General features: G+C 35.1%; 1 protein-coding gene across 9 annotated transcripts in view; it reads left to right on the top strand.

The window, feature by feature from the left end:
- Nucleotides 1-27,055, top strand: part of NCOA1 (nuclear receptor coactivator 1) — a 216,280-nt gene that overhangs the window by 36,245 nt on the left and 152,980 nt on the right. For all 9 annotated transcript variants that reach the window (XM_088796268.1, XM_088796267.1, XM_088796265.1 and 6 more), the window contains exon 2: nt 9,696-9,827. The gene's annotated coding sequence lies outside the window, so the exon portion shown is untranslated. The remainder of the gene's footprint in view (nt 1-9,695; nt 9,828-27,055) is intronic.

The raw sequence follows: 27,055 nt of genomic DNA, 5'->3' as shown, positions 1-27,055 counted from the left end.
CTCTCTGTGAAATAGCTGTGACACTACATCAGAGGTGAAAAATTCAAATTCTTAAACTCAGTGAGATTTAAGGAGTATTGTCATGAACAAGGCACATTCTGGGGACAGGAAAACACTTTTGGAAAACAAAATCATTAATATTGAATGAAAATTTATAATGATAATGAAACTAGATTGAATACTCCAGAAAATCATTAGTAAATAAGAAGACTAGTTCAAATGATGTTTCAGAGTTACAGAAAGATAGAGATGGAAATTATGACAAAAAAATAATATGCACAGTAAATAGATCCAAGAGAGCTGTACACATAAATTGGGTGTTCTAGAAGGAAAGAACAGAGATGATGTACAAGTAATCAGTAAATGTCCAAAAAAAAAATTAAAATGTTGCTAACCTGAAGACTTGTACTTTTAATAAAATCCACTAAATAGCAAAGAAGTTGAGTAATCACTCATCTAGTCATGTTTCTGATGTTAAAGGATGAGAGAAAATTCTGCGAGTATTCAGGGAAGAAAACCAAATGGTTTTCAAAGAAAACATCATCAGGTTGGTTCTAGTCTTCTATTTAATGAAAAAATGCTAGACTAGAGAATTACAGATCTTTGGATTTATGGACTAATAAAATGCTAGTAGAAATTTGAGTAGCATAAATTATCAAACTTTTTTGGCTAATGAAGTATATGAAATACAAACTAATAAACAATTGAATAATTTTTTGTTTTAGGTCGAACAAAACTTATCTTTTTTGATTATACTGAGGTCTAGTGAAAACATCATCAAGTAGTATTGATTCCTGGTGTGGAGTTGGTTAACTACTGCAGTGTCTACAAGGTCATGAGGGAAAAGTATGTGACCCCAGAGTTTTATACCTTAACACACTGTCATTTATATATAAAGTCAAAAGGTAGATTTTGAGGCATGGTTTCAGAAATTATACTAGCTTTGTACCTTTTCTGAAAAAAAAAAAAAAAAAAAAAAAACGCACCCAAGGAAATACGCTATAGAATAATATGATTAATAAACTTGATTTAACAAGTTAATATTAAACTTTGTATTTATTTTATTTTGATTACCTGTAAAATAGTCATTAAATCTAAGCCACAGAAATAACAACATAGAAACTCAAAAGTATTTATTTTAAGTATTATGTTCCTACTGTGTATGAAGCAGAGAGCTAGGCACTGAGGATGCAGTGAAAAAAAAAAGGTAATGTGATTTTTGTCCTAATGGAGCTTACAGTCTAGCAACTGATATAAGAAATAACGTGGTGGTTCCAATGCAGTGTGATCAGTGATGGAGAGGCTGCATGGTGGGATGCGAGCATAGAAAAGGAGCATTTAACCCAGATTTGGGAGAGAGCAGAGATGGCTTTCTGAAGAAGGAACGTCTGAGTTGAGGTAAAATGACAGGAGAGAGAAATTGAGAAGATTTCAGATTAGTTGATTGCAGTGACTACAAAGTGAGAGAAAGGAACAGATGACACCAGAGAGGTAACTAGGGACAGTGTCACATAGAACCTTGAAAACAATATCAAGGAATTGGGCTTTATCCTGAGAGGAATGGGGAACTATGAAAAGATTTTAATCATGAAAAAGTGATATGATCTGGCTTGTTTTTTTAGAACGATCACTCAGGCTATAGTGGGGAGAAAATCGGATTAGAGCCAGTAAAACTGAAGGTAGTGAAATCAGTTAGAGAGTTGTCTTATTTATTTGTTTGTTTTAACAATATATTCAGGTCAAATGTGATATTGGGATGGCTATAGTACGGTCAGAGGATGGAGAGGAATAGATGGATTTGAGGAAGATTGAGGCTTTGGTGGTTGGACATTAGGAAGATACAGAGGGAGAAGGACAGACCGGATCTTAAATTTCTGGCTTGTGCAATAGGTAGATGATGATGATGATGATGCCGCCATCCAAGGGGGATCCTGGGCGGAAGATTAGGGAAGGATGATGAGTTCAGTTTGAGGTGCCTGTGGACAGCTGCGTTGAGATCCAGCAGATAGTTAGATAAGTGGGTTTGAAGTTTAGGAGACAGAGATCTGGGCTGGAGCTGATTTGGAAAGTATCAGCATTGGAAGGTAATTAAAGTCATGGATATGAAAGATTGCCCAGGTAGAATGTGCAGAGAAAGGAAATAATTTAGGTGAAAGATCTTAGGAACACATCCATCTAAAATGAGAATTGTTCTAAGACTTTCAGAAGAAATGACTAAGAAAGTAGGACAAAAATTCAGGAGATTGTGAGCTAATGCTTCTGAAATGACTACTGGTGTTAAACAGATAAGTAGATGGATGGTGAATTGTGGGATCCAGGTTTCTCACTATTGGAGAGTGAGGTTGCAGATAACCACGGACAAGGGAAAGGCTAGAACAAATCACGTGGTACTGGATTAGGGTTAGAGACATCAGTATGAGCTCAGGTTTAGCTTAGTGTAGGTATGGATACAGACCATTATAGATATGTATGCATTATGTAGCCTCGTGTACAGACATATTTTCTAGCTCTGTCTAATGAAAAGGCCTAGAAGCAATGATGCCCCAGTAGCCCCAAGCACACCCAGAACCCAGATTTTGGTTTCTAGTACCATTCTCCAGCAAAAAGAAGTAAAGCTCCTTAGAAATGTCTGATTCTAGGACTGGGGCAGGGAAGATGCAAATGAGCTGGGAACATTTTGTAGGCCAGAAAGTAAGAAAATGCTCAAACACCAAAAGAATAGGGGCTTGGCAAAAAGATACAGGAGCCAACCTGAAAGAGTACCCAATGACCAAAGCTGGAACAATCTGAGCAAAAATAAGTAACATCGTATTGGATTATAACCCAAAGTATAAAGTAAATTTCCCTAAATACATACTGATTAAAATAAATGATTGAATAAGTAAGTGCCCCCACTTTTTTATTTATTCCATGCAGAAGAATTCCAAGAAATTTACGCAGACACTTCCCTCCTTCAAAGAGGTGGAAATTGAACTCCCCAGCCCTTGACTGGGGGTTACACTTGGTGACTAAAAGGGAATGGTTATTCGTGTAGAACACGTTTGAGATGAAATTAAGTCCAGGACTCGGGTATGGTACTTTCATGGGATACGGCACTAAAGAATATTGGTGATCTCAGTGGCAGTAGTTCTAGAGGAAAGGTAGATTTTTTGGGCTATTACTCTAACTTGAACCAACCTTATAGAGTATTCTGTGTGTTCTTTTTAGAAGATTTAATGACAAACTGACAGCTATTTAGTGTCTGTCAAAAGGTCACTTGAAATATCAGATATGAGAAGATAGTTTAATGAATATCTTAATTATGTATTCATCTAGTTTCTTATATTAAGTCTCAGAGAACAAAAGTATCAAGACTGTGTCACCTCAGTCTCCCCCGGTATGAAAATACCCCCTGTACTGAGTTCTGATTTAAAGATATGCCATCTGTCTGTATAGAATGTATCTGTAAGGAACCCATTTAAATGATGTGAATTTTCTAAAATTTGAAACTATAGTCCACTAGGTTCACTGTTCTTTGCGTAAATGTATACAGTTCTGATAAAAATTACATTTTCTTCTTACAAAAAAAATGCAAACTTTTAGTTCTGAAAACACTGACCCAAATTTGACACTCAGTGTCAAATATAATTTGCTGGTATCATGAACTTGATTAGTGTCTATTTCAGTTGCATGTTGTCGTATAACAAATCACCCCAAAACATTGTGGCTTAAAACCACGTTGATTTGTTATTTTTACAGTTCTGTGAGTCAGGACATTGGGCAGAGCTTGGCCAGGGGATTCTTCTGCCCTGTGTAGTGTCAGCTGGGATCCCTCACTCAGCTGGTAGCTGGGCTGGAAGGACCATGTCAGAAGACTTCACTCACATGTCTGGCACTTGGGCACGCCTCCATGTGCCCTCTCCACAGCGTGGGAGTCTGAGGGGAGGTGGCTTTCTTACATGGCTTCTAGCTTCCAGGAGGGAGAGCGGGGAAGCTGCCCGTTCTCTGGGTCTCGGGAGTTTTAGGACATCACTTTCACCACGTCCTGTTGGTCAAAGTCACAAGGCCAGACAAGATTCAAGGAGCTGGGAAATAGTTTTATTGTGATGAGTCCTCTTTACCTTGTATTTTAACTTGTAACCAATTCAAGTCCTCTTAGAAATGAGACAGGTTAACATTAAACAACAATTATTACCTTAATTTAATAGAAAAAATGGAATAATGGGGCCAAGCTAACTTTTACTCTTCTTATTGTCACTATAAATTTATCTTTGGATTAAGAAGTATCTTGGATTACTTAGAGTTGAAAATTTTCTAGATGTTTTTGCTTAGTAATTGGGGCTATCATTGAGAATTTCCAGTTTTACCTTAGTTTTCCTGATCTGGAAGTTTTACTGACACATGTCCATATTTTTTTTTAGTTCTGATAAACTTGGTGGAGCACAATCTAGCAAAGGCTATCATAATTTAAAATCCAGATACTCTTTGACTTGTAATTCCACTTCATAAGTGCACAGTTATTCTTTACAGCATTGTCAGTAGTGGCAAAATATTGGAAACAACATAAGAGTCCATCAGTGAGAGACTGGTTAAATAAATGATGAAGTATTTGTAACTATAAAATCATGAAATTGTTAAAGGAGACATGAGGAAATTCTATAAAGAGTGATTGAAGTAAGCTGTAAGATACATTAAGTAAAAAAATGATGAAAAGCTGTATAGTATGCCACCACTTTCTTTAAAAAATGTGTAAATCCTTTTATATATGTAGAATAACTATAAAGACACAGTAAATAAGGAAAGGGAGCTGAGTGATTGGGGAAAGTTTCTATTCACAGTTTACTTTTGTACCAGGCACATGTATTAACTACTCTAAAAATTAACCTCTAAGAAATGCTTTGATAGTTGTATTTCATTTGTTGGTTATTTTCTTGTGTAGGGCAGAATGTTGGTCGCTCCATTCAGAGACGACTAGGCTAGCGTTAGGGAGCCTAAAGGCCTGTAGGAAAGATGAAACACATGTACCATGTAACTAGGCTGCTTGATAGAGATTTCATTTTTGCATTGCCCAGATACTTTGCCCATTATCTTTATTGGATTGCTTATTTTCTTATTGTATTACAGAGTTATTTATATTCCAAAAACAAGTATTACATATTTGTTTTGCAGATATTTTTTCCAAGTTTGTGGCTTGTTTTCATAACACTGCCTTTTAAAGAGCAGAAGTTTAAAATTTTAAGTGCAGTATCTTTTTTTTTTCTTTTATGGTTTGTGCTTGTGGTGCCATATCTAGAAACTCTGCCTAACTCACATTTTGGCAAACTACAGCTGATTCAGCCGATTGCTTGTAAATAAAGTTTTATTGGGACATGCCCATGCCCACATGTTTACTCATTATCTATGGCTGCTTTCATGCTACAATGACAGAGTTGCGTATTTGCAACAAAGACTATATATAGCCCTCAAAGCGTATAATATTTACCATCCCTTTACTAAATATTTATTAGCCCTTTGCAGAAAAAATTTGCCAACCCCTGGGCGAAACTAGGGCCCCCCAAATTTTCCCCTGTGTTTTCCTCCAGAAATTTTGCATTTAAAAATATTTAAACCTATTAATTTTGTTATAAGATAGGAGGTGTGGGATGAGGTTCTTTTCTTTCCTTTTTTTTTTTTTTTTTTTTGCATATTAGTTGTTCCAGTACCAGTTGTTAGAAAGACAATTCTTTTTCCGTTAAATTACCATGATACTTCTGTTGTAAATCAATTCATCATAAATATATAGATCTGCTTCTGGACAGTTTCTTCTGTTCCATTGATCTGCATGTTTATCCTTATGCCAGAATTACAATGTCTTGATAGCTGTAGCTTTATAGAAAGTCATGAAATCAGGTTGTGTAAATTTTCCAACTTTGTTCTTTTTCAAAATTGTTTTGAGTATTCTAGGTTCTGTGCATTTGCATATACATTTTAGAATCACCTTGTCGATTTTTATAAAAAAGCCTGGTGGGATTTTAATTAGGATTTATGTTAAATCTATAAATTAATTTGGGAAGAACTGATATCTTAATACCGATTGATCTTTGAAAACAGTGTATCTCCATTTATTGAGGTCTTTGATTTCTTACTTGGTGTTTTGTATTTTTGAGCATACAGCTCTTCCATTCATTTTGTTAGTTTTAGCTTAGGTATTTCTTTATTGATGCTAATATAATTGCTACTGTTTTGTTAATTTGTCTAATTATTAATTGCTACGATATAGAAATACTGTTGAATTTTGTATGTTGACTTCAGATTCTGCAATTATGCTAAGTTCCTTATTAATTTTAGTGGTAGATTCTTTAGGATGTTCTGTATTGACAGTCCTGTCACTTGTGAAGTTGATTTTGTTTCTTCTTTTTTTCCCCATCTCTAGGCTTTTTTTTTCTTGCATTATTGTACTGGCATACAGTACAATATTGAATAGGAGTCGTGAGAGCAGATGTTCTTGCTTTGTTCCCAGTCTTAGAGGGAAAGCATTTAGTGGTTCATGATTATGTAAGATATTAGCTATTGATTTGTTGTAAATTCATGTCCCAGAGTGAGGATGTTCCCTTCTGTTCCTAGTTTTGTAAGAGTTTTGAATTATGAATGGCTGGTTTTTTCTAATTTTTTGCATCTATGTAGGTGATTAATTGATATGGTATATTGGTTGATTTTTTTCATATATTGAACTAAAACTGCATTCCTGGGATAAATGCTATTGGTCACAATATATATATATATTTTATATTACTGGACTTGTTTTTCTAGTATTTGGTTAAAATATTTTGTGTCTGTGTTTATGAAAGGATATTTGTCTATAGTTTATTTTTATTAAAGTTTTTTGGGGGAGTCTGAGTTTTGTATGAGAGCAATACTATCATAAAATGAATTGGAAAGTGTTTTCCCATTTATTTCAGGTAGAGTTTATATAATATTGGTATGATTTCTTCCTTAGATGTTGGTAGAATTTACCAAAGAAGCCATTTGTCTTGGAACTTGCTTCATAGGAAGATTTTAAATTATGAATTAAATTTCCTTAATCTATTGAGAGCTATTTTTATTATCTAATTTCTTCAATGAACTTGGTAATTTGTCTTTAGACTTTCAAGGAACTGTTATATTTTATCAAAGTTATAGAATTTATTGCCATAAATGTTACCGTATTATCCTTTTAATATCTATAAGATTTCTAGTAATGACCCTTTTCATTTCAATATAGATAGTTTGTGACTTCTCTTTTTTTCTTAATCACTCTGGCTGAAATTTATTCAATCTTATTGAACTTTTCGAAGAACTAGATTTCAGTATAATAGATTTTTCTCTATTGCTTTTCATTTTCAACTTCATTTCTTCAAATTGCTTTGTGTTTAATTTGCTCTTTTTTCCTGCTTCCTTAAGGTGGAGGCTTAGATTATTAATTTAAGACTTTTCTTGTTTTCTACTATAAACATTTAATACTGTAAGTTTCTAGGAACTGCTTTAGTGATATCCCACAAATTTTGATATGTTCAATTTTACTTTTCATTCAATTAAGAATATTTCCTAGTTTCTCTTTTTGATTTGGGAGTATTTAGAACAGTGTCATTTAATTGCTAACCTTTGGTAATTCTTAATCTATATTTCAGTTATTGATTCTAATTTAATTCTGTTTTGGTCAGAGAAAATACATTATTTGACTTTGATTCTTTTAAATATCTTGAAGTTCATTTTATGGCCCAGAATATGGTTTTTCTTGGTGAATGTTCTATGTGCCCTTGCAAAGAATTTATATTCTGCTCTCGTTGTGTAGCATGTTTTATAAATGTTGAATTGGGTCAAGTCAGTTGCTGGTGGTTTTATGTCTTCTTGTTCTATTAACCAATAACAGGAGTGTTAATGTCTGCAACTGTAATTGTGAATTTGTCTAATCTCCTTGCAGTTTTTGTTTCATTTATTTTGATTCTAGGGTGTTAGGTGGAAACCCATTTAGCATTGCTATGTCTTCTTGATGAATTGATCCTTATCATTATGTAGTGTCCCTCTTTATCACTGGTAAGATTTCTTGTTCTGAGGTCTGCTTTGTCAGATACTAATGTAGCCATGATATCTTTTCTTTTCATCCTTTTACTTTAAATTTTTTAATTATGTTTTTATATTTAAAGTGTCTTATGGATAGCATATAGTTGGATCTTGTTTTTTCAATTTGTGATCTGATAATCTCTACCTTTTAATTGGGTATTTGAGTCATTTTTAATTTAATGTAATCATTGATAAGTTTGGATTTAAATATACCATCTTGCTAGTTGTTTACTGTTTTGAATCTTTGTTGATTGAATTGACCCAGGATTAGGCATTTGAGGGTGGTGAAGTGGGAGAAAGAAAGTAACATACTAGGTGGACTGATAGCTTGGGTGACAACCAAGATTTTGAGACTAAGGTGAACATAGCAACTGGAGAGATGAGAGGAGGTAGAGTGATTCTGGATTGAGTCTGGACTGAGGTTCGATAAAATGTAGTGGGATATTGAATGACAGAGATGAAGAAGGTAGGACAGCAAGACGGCGTAAGCCTGAGGGACAGAATGGATTGCTTGTGAATTAGGGTCTGGAAATGTCATTGTGGAGAAGGTTGATCTAATGCCTTAGCCTTCACTCTAGAAGGTTCTTTTCAAGAACCAGATTTAGCTCAGTGGTTGAAAGATGTGTTCAGTGATAAGGCTGAGGATGTACAGGTGATTTGTTTTACTATGTAAAAGGGGTTTCCAGATGTCCCTGGGGCAAAGATTGGAAGGAAGGGCAGCAGTGGGGGCATACCTGAGTGGCTGAGAAAGCATAGAGAACATTGTGGGCATGAAAATAGGAGAGAAGGTAGTTGGCCAGAACAGTTTGTGTTTTGAATAAAGCCCAAGAGTGACAGGGGTGAGAGCCACAAGTAGAATTAACTAGTAAGATTCCTGAATTGATCTTGTCTCCTGAATTGATCTGTGGTATCATGAGTGTCTCTGGAGCCGGCTCCACTGTGTCTTTGTGATCTAAAGGGAATAATAGTAAAAACTTAACCCAGGGTGATAAAGCCTAAAGCAGTTAAGCTTTAAATAATGAAAGCCAGTAGGGCTCACATTTCTTTTAAGTATTCTTTGGTGTCTGCAAAATCCCCACTGTTTGGAGGTATCTTTGGACTGGGAAGACACAGCACTACCATTAGTTTCGTAAAATCCGACTTGTGTTATCCCACTGCCAATGACCCAGGAATGAATGGTAGACATCATACTGGGTGCTTCTTTATCATAGACGTTGTTGTCTTCAGGAAATCCTGTTTCCTCCTACTGTTCCATTTTACCTGAAAGTGGGTGCTGAGGCTATGGCTGCTGGCTCTGATGAGTGAGCTAATGTAGTTATGAACCCCTGTCTCCTTGGAATACCAATACAAAGCCTAATTTGCTGCATATCTCCTTTGGGGATCAATCTTTTCAAAGCTAGTAATCAGTTATCTCTTACCAACTTTCTGTCTCTCTCTTCATCTTTTTCAATTTTTAAAATCTATTGTTAGGGACAAGAATGGGAATTGGCATTTCTTGAACAACTAAAGCATCTGTTTAAGAATCTTTGTTTGCTTACAGAGAAACAATGATGTATCACCGTATCTAAAATCTAATGTTTTCAGAAAATCTGTAATGTTTTCAGTAGACTAAATGTGTCATCTTTCTCCTACTTTAGATCTCTCCATACTAATGGAAACGTGACTGGAACTGACTGATGATAAAATCAACGACCATCAGGCAAGATCATGTAGTAGAAATTTTTGCTTCCAGATGAAGACACCGACATTTAGAATTTCTACTTTCTAAGGTATTTGAGGCACAATTTTATTTTAATTTGACTCCTTGGCAGTCATTTTATAATGTGGGTTTCTATATATAGATTTCATAAGTTTAAATTTTTATATTAGAATGGTTAACTTTTGGAGAAGAGTTCGACCACCCCCCCTTTCTACCCCTCTTTTTTCCCCCCAAGTCAAGTTGTTGTCCTTTCAGTCTTAGTTGTGGAGGGCGCAGCTCAGCTCCAGGTCCAGTTGCCGTTGCTAGTTGCAGGGGGCACAGCCCACCATCCTTTGTGGGATTCGAGGAGTTGAACCGGCAACCTTGTGGTTGAGAGCCCACTGGCCCATGTGGGAATCGAACCAGCAGCTTTCGGAGTTAGGAGTGTGGAGCTCCAACCGCCTGAGCCACTGGGCGGGCCCCAAGATCCACATTTTAAAGTGAGGCAATCTTTATAAGGAAAATGAGTCTATTATAAGCAATTAAGGTATACAGTGAGTGTACATTAAGACTCAGTAAGCCATGTTAGAGGAACTGGAATAAATAAATGTCAGTTTAACAATTATTTAATTTGTGTCACAACTCTCTGAGATGAGCAGCTGAATTCAGCACTCTGACAGAGTTTGCTCACATGATACAAGAGATCTTAGTGATTGTCCTTTAGTTTGACTTGGAAACCTTTCTCTCCTGTTCTCCTATGCTTATTGTTAAGGGTTTTTTATTCACCTAGAAGTGTCACATTTACTCCCCATAGACTGTGCCTGTAGAACCTTTGGGATTTGATGGGTTAGTTTCACTTGGACCAGAAAAGCAAGATATGTAATTAAAGAATCAAGTGACACTTCCAAATTATGGGGTAGATCCCCACTCTAAAGGCTGCATAAAATAATTGAAAACAAAGGAAACATCATATTAATAGAAAACAAACACAGTGCTCCCTATTTTTCTAAAACAAATGTAAATTCCAAACAGGATATAGTTGGTGTTCATTTAAAAACCAAACTTTTAAAAAAGTTGTATTTTTCCAAATAGGCAAAAGTTATGGAAAGATAATTATTTTAGAGATTAGGTCCAAGTTAGTTGGTTCTCTGTATACATTATAGAGGTTTATAAATTAATCTTACTAGAATACAGAAAAGATGAAAATCTGAGAAAAATGTATCACTTATTACTAGGATTATTAATTCCATTTTCTGTTTTGGAAGAATATGCAAAGCAGTAAATTCTAAAATAATAAGAATCCATGATATTGGAAAATTCTAAGACTGCTTCAGTTAAAATAAATGGATTACCTTCTTGAAGGGGGTGGTGTAATTGAGCAAGTTTTGCCAGAAAAGTTACCTTGAATCATATCACAAATGAAAAAGAGTTAGGTTGCTTTGATAAGAAGTTTTAACACTTCCTTGGCAACTAGTAGATGTAGCTGCATTTTTCTAAAATGTCATGGTGTTATTTTGAATCAAATGGTAATGATGATTAGATATATTATTTGTCTTATTACCAGAACCATTTCCCCTAATTTTAAAGATATCTTTCCTTCTTACGTTCATTTAACAACATTAGTTGAATGTCCAAGCTTTGCAAAGAATCATTTTAGATATGTGGAAGAATATATTATTCTATAACTTCATTGTGAAGTTGAAGACATCTTTCATTCAGAATGTTTGCTGTGGGGCCAGTGAGGCTAAATACACTAATCTGAAAACCATTTAAAAGCAATCATAAAATGCGCACATAGAATCATAATTTAGAATTCCTTTCTAAGTAATACAGTTAAGTTCTATATTCAGATCTCAACAAAAGTTAAAATTAGGGAGTAGGAAGTTCTGATTAATTGAATTTGCTGACTAATTGGTTTTGGTTGTTACCTACTTATGATTCTGCTTATAAAAGTGCCAGATTAGGTTGCTTAAATTCTTACATTAGGGATTTCTAATTCATCAGTTTCTTATATCTCTCACACTCATTTGCAAGCTTTCACACAGTGATATCCCTATTAATATTTGTCATTTTCCCTTTAGAAAAGGAAGAAAAGTGAAAATTTTACCCACTTGTATTCAGAAGTCTTATATGATACATTTTGACAATATTTTCTTCTAATTTGCTGAGGGGCCTTTAGATTTTGAGATTGTGGAATTTTATTTTTTTGGGAGGGATTAAAGCAAAACAAAATCAGCACATGAATTAAGGCCCTAAAACATTTGTAAGATTATATCTTGGAATGCAGTTTACATTAAGTTAAAATGGTACCTTTTAAAAATATTTTATTTGGACTCAAGAACACATTTGGAAACATTTGAACAAGGTGTATGAAGGTAATCGGTAATCCCTTGCTATATAGTTTTCTCTATTGCATTTATGATATGATGGAAAGAACAGAAGCTTTGGCCTTTCTACTTTCATGCTATCCTGGGGAATTGAGTTAATATTTCTGTCTTAGTTTCCTTTTCTACAATAATTACTTTTTAGACTTGTGATGAAAAATGAAGTAAGTGTATAAAATGATATAAAATAATGCTGTGAAATTAATAAATGTTGCTAAAGACAGAGAAGACCACACCACTGAAGTATCATTCACGGTTACCCTTCTCATAGCAAAAACAGGTCAACTCACTACTACTCAGAAGCTTGTAAAACCAGTTTCAAAGTTAATGACAAATATTATGCTTGGAGAGAAAGTAAAATGAGCTTTTGGCAAAAATCCCTTATCAAAAGCATACCATCTGGAAAAGCAATTACTGTCATGTGTGCGTGCTAGCGTAAGTTTTGGGTTTCGGTTGGATGAAAGCACTGATATGAGAGAACATACCAGCACTTCATACAGATGTGTTACTGTTACCACTGAGAAGTCAACACTACTGCAGAAGAATATTTTGTTATCGTTTTGTTTTGGTTTGGGTGGTAGTTGGTTTTTGTTGTTTTTTTTAAAGCCATTGTTGCCTGGAAAAGTTGATTGGTTCCTCTGATCAAAGCCCAGCAACTTTAGCTGCAGGAAAGGTGTACTTGGTCTGTGAGTAACAGAAATCGTACCAGGATATCAATTCATATCCCGCTTTTGTTAGAGAGAAGAATCGGCATTCCGTAATGTGATTTCTGATTGTGATTTAATGTCAAAGGGAATAGTGATAATTGTGAATATAAGCAATTTTTGGCCACTAAAGCCATGTCTTTTCAGTTTTGTGAAGAAATGGTCAGCAAGTGTAGGATCTTGCTTTCCCACAGTTATATATGCTAGCTGTGTAGTGTGACAGGGCTTTACATGTTTTTAAATTAGTTTTTTAGTAAAATAAGATAAATGAATATTTATTGATAATGTCATCTGTACTATTTCAAGGAGGCATAACTTAGCAAATATATTTACTATTTTCAAAAGTCAGAGTATCATGAATTTTAATATTAAGGATGAGGTATGAGGATTTTGTTAAAAAATCTGAGTTATGGTACAAAATAATTCAATCTCTAAGAGTTTGACCATTTCCCCACACTTGATGATTTTATTAATTTGTCAAAGAAAAACTGAATTTTTATTGTATGTATTTAGAAACCATATCCAAATTTCAAAATAGAATATGAAGAAATACTTTCCAGAGCCAAAACGCCAACAGAAAATAGATTAGGAATCTTTTTGGTCCAATCTCTCAATTTGAAGCATTTAACATTCAGTTTTGACTGGGATACACTTTTTTTTTTTTTTTTTTTTTTGGATATTCAATGAAATGCTAAAAGTAGATGTCAGTGAGAAGTTTTGCTATAATTTTTGGGTCCATGTTCAGTTATAAAATCTAGAATGTTTAACACAACTGATTTATAATTAAGAATTAGGAATTTTTAATTTAGTAGAAATAAAGAATAATGAAGAAACTAGTTGAATAGGAAAGTGGCTTATGGTCAAAGCTGATTTCAGATCTGGGGCCTTGAGCGTCTTGCAAGGAAGTTATCAAACACTAATAGGGTGTGGCACAAACAGGAAGGTACTTAACCGAGTGGGCCCTGGCTGGCCAAAGATGAGGCAGTTTGAGCGTCAGCATATATACTGCAATATAACCAATCACATCAAATATGTTTAAATCCGTAAGTTCATAATGATACTTAAGAAAATGAATTACTTTTCTTTGGGGCATGCTAAGGAACCAGCTGTACCTGAAGGTAACCAAATAACTGAGGAAAGGAAGTTTCTTTTCTCAGAAGTATTCTAGTTAAAAATGAAGAAAGTAATAAATAGAACATCACCACTTTGTAATGAATTCCTGGACCTAAGCAAAGATCATCAGTGGTCCTAATATCACATAAAAACAACCAGACATTCGATTTCTTTTAATGAAAGTTCACAACACTACTTATGAAGTATCCTTGCCAAGAAATTGAACTTGAACCTGAATCTGATCAAGCCTCTAGGTCTAACTACCAGTTTACAGGAAACACAGAAGACAGGGAAAGAGATGAAACGATACCATGAGGATGCAGTCAGAAAAATCTAGGCTTTGGGGAAGTCCTTAGGACGCAAAACTTGTTTTTTTCCAACAAATAAACTGTAGAGAACAACAAAAACAAGAGAAATGAAAAAGGAAACCAGAGATTAATTGCAATATTTGGACTTTATTTGGGTCTAGATTTTTAATATATAAATATTTATGATAACCAGGGAAACTTGAATACTGGATATTTCACATTAAGAAATTATTGTTAATTTTTAGGTGTGGTAGCAATATGTAGTTACATTTTAAAAGTCATTATCTTTTAAGAGACGGATATTGAAACGATGGATGCAAGGATATGTCTGGGATCTTCATTATTTTACAGAATAGAGGGAAGGCAGTGGGTAGGAATGAAACAAGATTGGCTATTGTTTAAGGTAGGCACTTGTTGTGTTGGGGGTGGTGGTGGTGGTGGTATAATTCTTGATATTCTCTTAGTCATTATGAAAATTTCCATAAGAATGGTCCAGAAATGTACATTTTCTCTGTGTTGGCTCATAAGAATGCAATTGGATTATGTGTATTTAGCAACTTAATTAATTCAGGTAATTTCTTGAGTCTTTTGGGTTTTCTGTATAGGAAATCATACTGCCTACAAAGGACAGATATAGTGCTCACTATTTACCAGACTCTATTATAGGCACTTACATATATTAACCCATTATATTCTTGGACGAAATCCAGTGAAGAAGACATTAACTTGCCAAGGTTGCCTAGCTGGTTATGTGGTAGAGCTGGGATTTGAGTCCAGGCATTACAGCCCTAGTCTGTCTTCTCTAGTTGTTGCACTTGTCCTTGAAACTTTTTTTTTTTTAATTCTAAACATTAGGTTCTTTTGAAAACATCTAAATAATTAAAAATGATTAAAGTACATGGTTAAGAAATCAAATTGTTTTGAAAGACTAACATTTAAAAAGCATATCCTGTGCCTCATCTCTTTTCTCTCCATTTCTGGTCCCTGTTTCCCAGAGCAAAACACTTTTCAGCTATTTAACGCTGTTTCTTCTGTTAGCAAGCAGAAGAAATATGTGTTATTTCTAAACAACATATATTAACATTTACACAGTATCTGATTTTTGTTATTAGAGAGTAGGATTTTGTCAGTTAGGATGCTTCAGCTTCTGGTAAGCCCAGTCCCAGCTGGTTTAAGAAATAAGACATTCCTTGATTCCCACGTTTGGAAGCCAGTTTATGATGAACCTGAGTCAGCTTCATTCAGTGGCTCTGCCTCCATTTTTCTGTGCTTCACTCACTTCCCTTCTCTCTTGTGTGATGGCCCCAACCATAGACTGCTTCTCCTGTGGGGGCCAACGAACTGTAACCTCTCCTTAAAACTTTTTATTTTAAATCTCTCCACTCTAATCATAACACTGTTTATTTCATTTGTCTTAGTGTACTGGCTAGAAGTTAAACTTTTAAATACTGGTTTTCATTTGTAATTTTGATTTTGGAAGTTGTCTTAATACTTGGGGAATCCAGAGTCCAGTGAGTTTATACCTTTTCAAATAGAAGGTACTCAACTAAGAGACAAAGAATAATTTAGTGTGTAGCCAGAAACCAAAGAATAAAATGTATCGTAACAGCTTCTAGTGGTTTTTTTTTTAAATTATGTTTACCTCCTGATCTGCAAGCAGCCTATTCATGGCTCATTTTACTTTCAATTACTTATTGATTTTATTGGTCCTATTTGCTTAATTTCTTGGTGACTCTTAGATAAAGTTACTCCTTCCTTTCCCCAATGCCCATACCTGTTATATAGTTACTTCCCACTTGACTTTACATAGGTTACATGAGATAAAATTAAGCAAGGCATTTAGTTCACTGTTTAACACATAATATGTATCTAGTAAATGTGTCTTTTGGTCCAAGAGACAGCTACTTTATAATTTTGTTTAAAAAATTGGTTTTTTCTTTGACTAATTTTTAAACTAGGGAGGGGGTGGATATGGCTTAGTTACTCTAAGAAGTCCTAGGCCTGGGCAGGTGGGAAAAACTGTTGATAATGTGTTATAGTGGTTTAATGAGTAATTTCCGTGTTCTCTGTAAGGAACTTTTTTTTTTTTTAATAAGAGCCTCTGAGTTTAAGAAAGATTATCGGTTGCCGAAAGAATACTTGCCTACTAAGAGGTGGGGTGTGAACACCTTAGGGAAAATATGACTTGTCTCAATTCTATGGGTTTTTTAATTTCTCTTTGACCAACCACAAAGTACCTTATGACATAGCAAGATAGCTAAGCTTCATGAAAGGAGGCATATGGGGTCTAATAAGAAGGAAAATTTTTGCTTTCACACTCAAGAGAAAAGATGGGTTACAATTACAGACAACTTTTTCCTGAAGGTCATGGAAGGTAGCCATCTGAAGACCTGGTCTAGCTAGTTAAAACTTGTGCTCGTTTTCTGTGCTTCACCACCTCTTCCTTCCAAGCCAGTTGCACTTGTTAAAAGGTTGCACTTGAAGCAGCCTTTTAACATATCTATAATGATGTTTTTGAAAATGATATTAATCTAGTTGGAAACTGAAGATTGTAGAGGCCCAAGAGTTTCTTCCATTTTCCAAATGATAGTTATAATTACTGAGTATGGCAGAGCTATTGGAATTGAATAACCAATTATTTGTGTTAAAGAAAGGGTTGGTTCTGTTTGTGTGCCCTTTATTTTCTGAAGGTACAATGAAAATTTATACTTGTATCTCATTGCATCATATCTGATTGCAGAAATTAAAGCACAATTTACAAGCAAAATGAAAAAGGGTTTACTTTTATGGGCTATAGTTTATTGGTAAGAGATAAAAGATATTTTTTGAATAATAAAATAAATGCGTACAACAGAAACTCTCCTTTCTGATCATGAAAGCTTTGAGTGGAGAGATGAAATACACGAGTCCCCCTTTATCCACAATTTCACCTCCTGCGGTTTTAGTTATACCCTCAGTCAACTGCAGTCCAAAAATATTAAATGGAAAATTCCAGACATTAACAATTCATAAGTTTTAAATTGCGTGCTGTTCTGAGTAGTGTGATGAAATCTCATGCTGTCCTGCTCTGTCCCTCCTGGGACACAAATCATTCCTTTGTCCAGTACATCCACCTCACTTCATCTTATCACATAGGCATTACATCATCTCACATCGTCACAAGAAGGGTGAGTGCAGTACAATAAGGTATTTTGAGAGAGAGAAAGACCACATTCACATAACTTTTATTACAGTATATTGTCATAATTATTCTATTTTATTATTGGTTATTGTTAATCTTTTACTGTGCCTAATTTATAAATTAAACTTTATCGTATTTAGAGGGGAAAAAACAATATATAGAGGCATACCTTGTTTTATTGTGCTTCATAGATAATGTGGTGTTTTTTTAAATTGCAAGTTTGTGGCAACCTTGCATTGAGCAAGTATATTGCCTCCATTTCCCAGTAGGATTTGTTCACTTTGTGTGTCTGTGTCACTCTTTGGTAATTCTAACAATATTCAGACTTTATCATTATTATATTTGTTATGGTGATCTGTTATCAGTGATCTTTGATGTTACTCTTGTAATTGTTTTGGAGTACCACGAACTGCACCCGTATGAGGTCTGACAGTTACATTCGCGAACTCATCCTAGAAAAAGCACTACATACCTCACTGCTGAATATCACTACAGTTACCTTCGAAGTACTCCCCTTGGGAAGCTATGCACCGACACCAGCACCTAGTCCACGCTTCAAAGCAATTTTGGACTCTTTTTCTGGAATGGCCATCAGAGCTGTTGTCGTGTTATCCTTGACGTCCTGAATGTCATCAAAATGTCTTCCTTTCAATATTTCTGTTATCTTTGGGTAAAGAAAGAAGTCATTGGGGGCCAGATCAGGTGAGTAGGGAGGTTGTTCCAGTACAGTTATTTGTTTACTGGCTAAAAACTCCCTCACAGACAGTGCTGTGTGAGCTTGTGCATTGTTGTGATGCAAGAGCCATGAATTTTTGGTGAAAAGTTTGGTCTTACTTTTTCACACAGCCTTTTCAGCACTTCCAAATAGTAAACGTGGTTAACTGTTTATCCAGTTGGTACAAATACATAATGAACAATCCCTCTGATATCAAAAAAGGTTAGCAACAGCTTTTTGACTCTTGATTTGGACTGACAGAACTTTTTTGGTCATGGAGAATTGGGTGACTTCCATTGTGCACTTTGACGCTTTGTTTCAGGGTCGTATTGGTACACCCATGTTTCATCACCAGTGATAACATGGTCCAAAACATGGTCTCGCCTCTCCAAAAGGTCTTGGTAAACTTTGACTCTCCTTTTCTTTTATTCATCGGTGAGCTCCTTCCATTCCATTTTTGCACACATCTTTCTCATGCCAAGATTTTCCGTTAAGATTTTCCTAACTATTTCTCTATTCATGTTTACTTGGTCTGCTGTGCTTCTTATAGCCAAAGATTTTGACACACAATTCGACGAAGTTTGCAATATTTTTGTCAGTTCTGCTTGCTACTGGCCGCCCTGATCTCTCTTCATCAGTGACACGTTCTCTCCCCTCAGTAGAACATTTCATCCATTTGTACACGGCTGTTTTCTTCATGGCATTATCCCCATAAACTTGGAATGTCATGTCCCTGATTTCACTTCCACTCTTGCCAAGCATAACAAGAAATTCAGTGTTTGTTCGTTGCTCTAATTTTATAATAGCTCATACATTCTTGCGAGGGCACACAAAAACATGCAACCACAATAATGAACGCAACTCAACAAGACACCACCACACGTCGACACAAACACAGCTGTGAGACACTGATACACCAAGGTTATGAAACCTCACCGAGCTGTTTGTACAGTGCTGCCAACATAAGCGCACGATTGGCAAGTTCACAAACTTAACTGTCAGATCTTGTATGACGTCAAAAGTAATCGATAAATACTGTGTGTGTTTTGACTACTCCACCAACTGGTGTTCTCTTGTCTCTGTCCCTCTCCTTGGGCCTCCCTATTCCCTGAGACATAACAGTATTGAAATTAGGCTAACATATCCCTACAGTGACCTCTAAGTGGTCAAGTGAAAGGAAGACTCACACATCTCTCACTTTAAATCACAGGGTAGAAATGATTAAGTTTAGTGAGGACGGCATTTCAAGAGCTGAGATAGAGCGATGTTGGTCCTCTTGTACCAAACAGATAATCAAGTTGTAAACACACAAAGGAAAAGTGTGTGAAGGAAATGAAATGTGCTATTTCAGTGAACACATGAATGATAAGAAAGTGAAACAGCTTTATTGCTGATATGGAGAAAGTTTTAGTGGCCTGGAAAGAAGATCAAACCAGCCACAACATTCCCTTAAGCCAAAGCCTAATCCAGAGCAAGGCCCTAACTTCTATTCTGTGAAGGCTGAGAGAGGTGAGGACGCTGCAGAAGAAACATTTGAAGCTAGTTGAGGTTGGTGCATGAGGTTTAAGGAAAGAAGTCAACTCTGTAACATCAAAACACAAGGTGAAGCAGCAAGTGCTGATGTGGAAGCTGCAGCAAGTCATCCAGATGATCTAGGGAAGGTCGTTAATGAAGGCATCTGCGCTAAACAGCAGGTTTTCAGTGTAGATGAAACAGCCTTCTATTGGAAGAAGATGCCGTCTAGGACTTTGATAACTAGAGAGAAGTCAGTGCCTGGCGTCAAAGGACAGACTGACTTGGCTCATGTCAAGGGCTCATGCAGCTGGTGACTCAAAGTTGAAGCCAGTGCCCACTTACTGTTCTGAAAATCCGAGGGTCTTTAAGGGTGATGCTAAGCGTTCTCTGCTCGTGCTCTGTAAATGGAACAGCAAAGCCTGATGACAGCACATCTGTTTACAGCATAGTTCACTGAATATTTTAAGCCCACTGTTGAGACTTACTGCTCAGAAAAAAGTTTCCTTTCAAAATATTACTGCGCATTGGCAGTGTACCTGGTCACCCAAGAGCTCTGATGGAGATGTACATCGAGACGAGTGTTGTTTTCATGCCTGCTAACAACATCCATTCTGCAGCCCATGATCAAGGAGTAATGTTAACTTTCATGTCTTATTATTTAAGAAATACATTTTGTAAGGCTGTATCTCCCATAGATGGTGATTGCTCTGATGGATCTGGGCAAAGTAAATTGAAATCGCTTTGGAAAGGATTCACCCACCATTCTAGATGCCATTAAGAACATTCATGACTCATGGGTAGTGGTCAAAATACCAACATTCACAGGAGTTTGGCAGAAATTGATTCCAATCCTCATGGATGACTTTGAGGGGTTCAGGACTTGAGTGGAGGAAGTAACTGCAGATGTGGTGGCAACAGTAAGAGAACTAGAACTAGAAGTAGAGCCTGAAGATGTGACTGAATTGCTGTAATCTTCATGATACAAACTTTAACAGAGGAGAAGTTGCTTGTTATCGAGGAGCAAAGAAAGTAGGTTTCTTGATGTGGAATCTACTCCTGGCAAAAATGCCGTGAAGATTGTGGAAATGACAACAAAGGATTCAGAATATTACCTACTCATAAACTTAGTTGATAGAGCAGTGGTAGTGTTGGAGAGGATTGACTGCAATTTTGAAAGAAGTTCTGCTTTTGAACAGCATCACATGTTACAGAGAAATTGTTTGTGAAAGGAAGTCAGTCAATGCAACAAACTTATTGTTGTCTTATTTTAAGCAATTGCCATAGCCACCCAAACCTTCAGCAACCATCACCCTGTGCAGTCAGTAGCCATCAACATCGAGGCAAGATCCTCCACCAGCAAAAAGATTATGGCTCACTGAAGGCTAAGATGATGGTTGACATTTTTTTTGTCAATAAAGTGTTTTTTAATTAATGTTATATATACATTGGTTTTTAGACATAATGATATTGCATGCTTAACAGACTACAGTATAATGTAAACATCACTTTTATATGCACTGGGAAACAAAAAGTTCACATGACTCGCTTTATTGTGATATTCACTTCCTTGTGATGGCCTGGAACGGAGCCTGCAGTGTCTCTGAGGTCTGCTTGTCTAGGATTCAGTACTAGCCAGGGTTTCAGCATCCAGTGGGGGTCTTGGAACATACCCCCCGCAGGTAATGGGGGACTACTGTACTTTCCAAGATTCATCTGGATGCTATGGAAGTGAAAAGGTGATATGTAAAATTAAGCATAGTTGAAAGGTGTTCAGTTTAACATCTGTTATCAGTTGGTAAAGGCATTGAGACATTTATTGTTCTGAAGATGATCTTAAGAGAAGAGGCATAACTAATGTGGTCAGTTACAGAGTATGGGATCACTAAATTTAAGAGAAAAAAAGTTGATATGAAGAAAGCAAAAATATAGTAATAATAACAGTTAATATTTAATGTGTACTATGTGTCTGTCATGCACTGTGATAGCTACTTTATATAGTTTTTCAGATATAGTCCCAATAACCCTGTAAGGTGTAAACTATTATATCTATTTTATGTATAAGGAAAGCGAGTCTTAATAAGGCTTACGTTGAAGTTAACTCACAGAAGAGCCAATATTCATCCATCTCTTTCTCTTGGGGTAAAACCAAAGTTTGATTTCAGAAACGAATTTTTAATCAGAATGAAAAAAATAAAGTGAATTATTCTTCTAGTTTAAACAAACTGCAAAAGCATAGATTTGAGAAAACCAGGGATTTAGGCATTTTGCTAGTTCAGTATAAGTTTATGATATAATAGGGCTTCTGAAAAGTTACTGTAACCACAGATACATATATTAGTTGGAATATAGTGTTTCATACACGAAAGGTCATAGTTCTAACATACTACTTACTAGTCAACCCACATTTTACTATTTTTGAGAAGGAGAGATGCCTTATTGTTTTGAAAATAGCGTTTGATATGAAATGATCTTTAACTTCCTCAATTAAAAATGAACATGGAAATGTTTGACATAGAAATGAATTTAAATAGCTATTAAAATTTTCAAGAATTTTTGGACATCCTTGAAATTAGAAATTCTTTACGTTATTAAGAAACACTGTTTGCCTATTACAGGTCTAGCAACGTAAGCATAAAATTAGGTTAGGTACAAAATTGAGAATCTCTGTCCTTACTCTCAATATTATATGGGTGCATTTAATGCTGATAAAAATTTAAAGCCTTAAGAAGTATAGTATAAAGCCTACATTGCTTATAATGGGGTTTATTTAGTCACTTACAAAGCTTTCATTTAAATTTGCGGTTAAGTATACTTTTCCAGTTGACCTTGAGACACTTAAAAAAAAATTTTTTAGGTTAAACAGTAAAGAAAAATCGCAGTTAATTCCAGAAGAGCTGAAACTGTATACGTCCATTCTCTCACTACAACAGAAGTTTAAAATGCACTACTTCAACAAGTTGGAAAATTCAAACAGAAAAAGTTCTTAAATAATTATTCACACAGGAGATCAAATATACAATAACTGGCTATTTAGCAAACTGAAATGAGACTCAGGCTAAAACTGATATTGTGCTCAGAAGTAAATTGATTAAAAAAAAAGAAATAAATGTACTCAACCTTAGGATTCAGTAAAATAAACAAGCAAATAAAACCAACAAAATGAATGCCTAGAAGAAGGGGAGGACATAAATAAGATGAATGCAGAAGCAGATGAATTGAAAAAGAGAAACTTGAAAAATCTGAGCGCTATTTCTTAGGGTTAAAAACAAATATCTGACTAATCTTATCAAGGAAAAGATGGAAAACCAAAGTAAGGAAGGATAAAGGAGATATAAAAATAGAAAAGAGGTTTTTCTTTTTTAAATTGTGAGAAAGCTCTATTTATTAATTCTAAGCCAATTTATTGGAAATCTCTCTGAAATGAATTGTGAAACACCCGACCTGCTTTTCCAAGAAGAAAATCAGGGTAAACCAAAAACTATGGAAGAAAGTTCAAAGAATTTTCTCCAGAAATTGGTTCTGGGGCCAGATCGTTTTGCCAGTGAGTTTTTTCTAGCTTTCAAGAAACATAACTCCTTGGTGAGTAACTGTTCTAGAGATTATAAAAAAATGGAAATGTGCCCAATTAATGTTATGAAATCAGTATAAATATCTTAACAATGGTTACTTAATGAAAGTGAGATTCTTTTGGGGGCATTGCTTTTTTAGTTTCTTTTATTGTAAACACAGAAGATTTTTTTTTTTTGAAATTAAGACAATTGAGGGAAAATACAGCAAGAAATAAAAAACTGAGACAAAGATGTCTTTCATATCTATTAATATATTTCCTGTTACTGCTGCTCTTCATTCCTTTGTGTAGACCCAAATTTTGGTCTGATATTCTTATGCTTAAGGAGCATTTCTTTAAGTGCATGTCTTTTTGTAACGGATTTTCCCCAACCTTTGTCTAAAAACATTTCCACATTCATTTTGAAATATATTTTAAGTAGATATAGAATTTTAGGATGACAGTTTCTTCCTTCCAGTACTTAGCAATGTAACTCCGTTGACTTCTTATTTGTATAGTTTATGGTGAGAAGTCTTTGTTTTTCTGTACATACTGGATCTTTTCCCACCTCCGGTAGGTTTTAACATTTTTTTCTTGATCACTGGTTTTCAACAATTTGATTATGATAGTTACATTTCTAAGTGTTTTCTTTGTTCATCTTTTTTTGGATATTGTTGAGCCTCTTGGATCTGTCGAGTTTATGATTTGAAAGAATTTTGCCCATTATTTCTCCAACTATTTTTTCTATCACCTCTCTAGTTTTTGGACTCCAATTACAGGTATATTACATTGTTTGATATATTGCTACAAATCATTGGTGTTCTCTCTTTTTTGTGTTTTTTCCCCTTTGTGCTTCATTTTGGATATTTTCTATTGCTATGTTTTCATATTAACTGTTCAATCTGTTGTTAATCCCAGCCAGTGTATTTTTCATTTGAGATACTGTCTTTTTCATTTCTAGAAATTCCATTTGGCCCTTAAAAGAAATCTTGCATTTTTCTCCTCAACACTTCCATGTCTTTCTCTACCTTCCTGAACATATTGAGTGTATTTACAGTCATTTTAAACATCTTTGTCTGCCACGTTCCGTGTTTCTGTCAGTTTTATGTCTGTTTCTATTGATGTGTTATTTTCCTGGTTATAGGTCATATTTTGCTTTTAATGTATATGCTTAGTAAATTTCATTGTATGTCAGACATTCTGAATTTCATGTTGTTGAGTGCTGGATTTTGTTGTAGTCCTTTAAATTATGTTGGACTAAGTTGTAGCATGCAGTTACATTTTTTGAAATCACTTTGATGATTTTTTTTTTTAGACTTGCTTTGTTTTGAGGAAGCTTTGTTAGGGTGGGTACAGAGCAGCCTTTTTTCTAGAGCTCATTTAGAGTTGAAACCTGAGGAGTTTATTTAATGTCTCATGTGTTATGAGGTCTGCGTTCTATTTGATAGGAATACAGAGAAATCCTAACCTTGTTTGAGTTTCAGGAATCTTTTGGCCTTTTTGTTTTTCAGTGGTCCTTTCCCCAACTTTAGAGTTTCCTCTCACATATGACAGGTCAGTCAGTATCTGCCGAAGGCTTGAAGGGATGCCTCTGTAGAGCTCTAGAGCTCTATCACTGTATACAATTCCCTTCTCTCTGGTATGCTTTTCTACAAATTCTGGCTGCCTTGGCTCTCTGAATGTGAGTCTGTTTCCTCAACTCTCTGAGACTGCCAGGCTCTGTTGACGTCTTCCCTCTCTACATTGCATACTGGAAACTTCTTCAAGGGTACAATGTGGGGCAATTGTAGAGCTCACCTCATTTTTCCTCTTTTCTCAGGGATCCCACCCTGCTTTAATTGTTGTCCAATATCTGAAAACTGGTGTTTATTTTATCCAGTTTTCTGGTTGTATAAGCCAGGAGGATTAATCCGAGCCCTAATATTCCATCATGGCTTTGTGGAAATACTTTATCTTTTCCTTCTTTTCTATGGGTTAAAATGTGGGACTAAGTAAAAGCCAAGAAATCAGTTGTCTTCTTCACGGTGTGTCAGGTGTTAGGCTTACCTGTAACTGAGGTAGAGGAGTCCCTCATTGCCTGTGGTTAAAACCCTTTGATAATAATAAACCAGCAGTTTTGCCTGGTATATCCCTTCTCACTTCCACTCTCTTTGGACCTTATTGCAATGGTAGGCTGGTTGATCTGAATGTTGGTCACCTTCAACTCTTAATACTCTTACTTTTAATTGAATTAAGACCCATTTTTATTTACTTTTTCTCAACTATTTCTATTTGCTATTACTCACCTTTAATTTTATCCGGGCTTTTGGTTATGTTATTTGCTAGTTAGTTATCTAACTGGTAGTTATTTTTCACCTGGGTTGTATTTTACTTCATTTAGTAGCCTTTAGGTTTTAGAAGAGTTTGATCTTTATACATTATATCTTTAGTTTTGTTCCTGCTTCTCTGTTCTTACTCTCCTCTACTCAGAAATGAATGAGTGAATAACCGAATAGATGTAGATAAACATATTTACACATACATACATGTATACAGTGCATTTTCTCAATTCTAAGACTATTGTGATATATAATTTGATTTAATATATTTTCAAGAAGAAACATTACATTTATTTTTAAAATCTTTCTTAGAAATTAACTGACAGAAGCATACCTTTATATAATTTCTATACCACCTTCTTTGGAATCATAATATTGAGTCTAACCCTTTTTCACATTCTGACATGTTGATTTTTCTCACCTGTGCTTACTTTTTTGGGTCTCTTTACACATTATGATTGTTGATAAAGTTTTGAGTCCCATGGGAAATATTTGAATTTAACTTCTTTTTTGGTTAAACTCATTTTTCAATTTTTCTATAGATAAGTTATAAATTAAAGAACTTCTTTTTGAGTCAGCTGAAAACTCTTGACAGATTGATATCCAGCACTTGGGTGATAGTACTTTGTAAAATATTAATTGGTCACATCAATGTCTCCCAGGTCTGAAAATTCTGTGATCTATTTTGAGAGACTGGGCAATTTCTACTGCCTGTAATTGCCCTTGCTTGTCTTGCAACAGACAACTTCTGCATCATAATGGCTTTTAATTTCAGTGCTTTATCATAGTTTAATTTTTCTGAAAATATTTTCAAGCAACAGTTAGGCTTTCAGATTTGACTTAAAATTCAACTGCAGGTGAGTTTACCTATGCTCTTTAATTCAGCTGTGGTCATAGTTGGATAGAGATAAGATACCTTCTGTGGGAGGGTTTTTCCTATAGGTTTACACATGGGCAAGCAGTGACTTACATCACAACTTATTCTTTTGCTTGGCTACTGGTTGGTTCTTTGGACATTAGTTCTGATACTCCTAGGTTCAGAAACCTGAAAATATTAATAAAAAGAGCTATCTCTAGAATTGAGAAAATATGACTTAGGAATTTAATATATAATAACAAGCATAAAGTCTGTCAAGTGGTAGAATTATTTAGTAAGTTTTGGGATGACCAAATAGCAGTTAGAAAACTTGGTGTTGAGACAACAGTTTAGTGGTTACCAGAAGGTAAGGAGGGAGAGGGGAATCGTAGAAGAGGGTGAAGGGGGTCAAATATATGGCGATGGAAGGAGAACTGACTCTGGGTAGTGAGCACACAATGTGATATATAGATGATACATTATAGAAATGTACACTTGAAAACTATGTAATTTTACTAACCGTTATCACCCCAATAAATTTAATTATTTTTAAAAAGAAAAATTAGTGTTGAACCTGTCTGTATATAGACATATGGTTAACTTTTTAAAGTTGAAAAACTAGTGAAACTATGCAAAGAACAGTAATATAAAGTAAGACTAAAAAATTGACTGTAAAAA

This window comes from Rhinolophus sinicus, chromosome 2 (assembly GCF_057876585.1).
Source record: "Rhinolophus sinicus isolate RSI-liver-muscle chromosome 2, RSI-T2T, whole genome shotgun sequence".
NCBI lineage: Eukaryota > Metazoa > Chordata > Mammalia > Chiroptera > Rhinolophidae > Rhinolophus > Rhinolophus sinicus.
This window is presented reverse-complemented; position numbering and strand designations above follow the sequence as displayed.